We start from the raw sequence: 2,492 nt of genomic DNA on the forward strand, positions 1-2,492 counted from the left end.
TACGGAGGCGACCATGGCGGTGTAGAGTCCTCCGGGAGATGAATCCCCTCTCCGGCAGGGGTGCCGGAGGCGGTCTCCTGAATCCCCCGAGATGGGATTGGCGGCGGCGGCGCCTCAGTAAGGTTTTCCGTATCGTGGCTCTCGGTACTGGGGGTTTCGCGACGGAGGCTTTAAGTAGGCGGAAGGGCAGAGTCGGAGGAGTCACGGGGGGCCCACACCACAGGCCGGCGCGGCCAGGGCTTGGGCCACGCCGCCCTGGTGTGTCGCCACCTCGTGGCCCCACTTCGTCTCTCCCTCGTACTTCTGGAAGCTTCGTGGCAAAATAGGACCCTGGGCTTTGATTTCGTCCAATTCCGAGAATATTTCCTTACTAGGATTTCTGAAACCAAAAACAGCAGAAAACGACAGAATCGGCTCTTCGGCATCTTGTTAATAGGTTAGTGCCGGAAAATGCATAATAATGACATATAATGTGTATAAAACATGTGAGTATCATCATAAAAGTAGCATGGAACATAAGAAATTATAGATACGTTAGAGACGTATCAATAAGCCACTTAGCTTAGAAACCATTAGAGATTATTTAGTAAAGCAAATGTGAAGCCATAGTAAACCTAATAGAAAACCTATGGAACCATCTTAATAACTATCCTTTGATGTAATGTATATGGGAAACCATGGTAATAACCCTACCAATACTTGCTACATATAAACCCATTCCACTTAAAGGACTCAACTAGTTTTTTTTAGAAAACTAAATGAAACCATTAGTAAACCCTAGAAGCCATAGCTCCTATTTAAAATAGTTCTTATTCTTATTAACCTGTTCTTCAAAAGTTATTCTTTTGAAGTACAAATGTTAGTCAAACCATAGAAGCCCTAGTTCTTATTTGAAGTACTTACTATTTCTCAATCAACATGTTCTTCAAAAGTTATTCTTTTAAAGTATAGTATAAGTAATCATCAACCATGTTCTGTAGAACTTAAAATTGACAACTGTTCTTTAAATATTGTTCCACCACTATTCTTTATGTGTATGATTGTTATGATGTCTTATATCACTTGGATATGATGCTAATATAACCAAACCCTAATAAGAACCTTGTTTGAGAACCATTCTAAAAGTGCAACCAACCCTAAAGAAATCTTTACAACTCATACATCTTAAACCATCGAGGTTAGGTTACGCTCGGGACGATTGCATCTCATACTATGCATTATAGCATCTTTGCCAGTTCTTTAAACATTGTCCTTACCGGATGATGATGGTATTTTAGAATTTGGAGTTATCACGTATCGAAGCTTTTGCCTGCATAATCTTGCAGTCAAGAAAGGCAAGTTCATCACTTGCTCATGTCATTTGATTATTTGTATCAAACTATATGCAAAGTACTATACTTATCACTCATGCATTGAAAAGCAAAGTATTATTTTACAATTATGAATATGACTATGTGGTGGGCAATGGAACCATGGTATGTGTTGATATGGTGGAGGTTCAATTGCATGGGTTATATCACCCTAGGATTAAATGACCAATGCCATCCAGTGATTCTAGCGCCGTACATATCGCGTTATCCATAAGATCTATAATGGCTCTGGGGAAGTCAGCTGTATATTTTCCCTTCTGCACGCCAACGGATTGGTAGAGCCGGTGGGGTGTTGGAGGCACTGCCGCAATAGGTTGGTATAGCCTTTTAAATCCCCATCCATTAGTGATGATAAGCTCTACGATCTACGATGGATTGTCCAAAGTACACCGTGAGTAAAGCCGTATTATCGGGAGAAGTCTACTGGGGGTGTGCGGGTGGACAAAAGGGTGGGTTTGCAGGGTCGCGGAGAAGGCAGTGATTGGCTTGGTTCTTATACTGGGCCTCACACCAAAGGAAGTGTGGACGAGGACATACTCTCGACCGGCAACAAGGATAAGATCTCTTGTGGGGTAAAGTAACGCACCTCTGCAGAGGGTATCAAGAATTGTGACTGTCACTCCCTGTTCCGGGAAGGGAATTGCGAACGCGGCAGGAAAGGAACTCCACGAAGTTCTAGTCAACCTGTGAAGACTGACGGGCATAGTTTTCAGAATAAAATAAACCTTTTGAAGAAATGATTACAAAAACTTGCATTGGCCTATGACTTTCCGGTCTATGGTCGTAGCTAGTGCATGATACACCTATTTCCTAATATGAACTTGCTGAGTACGCTCGTACTCATTCTATCTCGTTTGAACCCCCTTCTTAGATCAAGGCACCGAAGGAGAAACTACCGTGGAACTCGAAGACAAAGGAGTTAACTGCACCAAGATGGAGAATCCAGTCAAAGAAGTCAATGGAGTCAACTTCTGCATCAGCTAGAGTGGAAACCTAGACTAGTAATAGAAGGGAACCTTTCCCTAATCCTAGCACCTAAGTAGCTAGATTTCTATAGCCAGCCAAGTAGCTCTTGAACTTGAGTTAGCAATAAGATAGATTACGAGTCGTTCTTCTGGAGCT

The sequence above is a fragment of the Lolium rigidum genome, chromosome 6 (assembly GCF_022539505.1).
Source record: "Lolium rigidum isolate FL_2022 chromosome 6, APGP_CSIRO_Lrig_0.1, whole genome shotgun sequence".
Lineage (NCBI taxonomy): Eukaryota > Viridiplantae > Streptophyta > Magnoliopsida > Poales > Poaceae > Lolium > Lolium rigidum.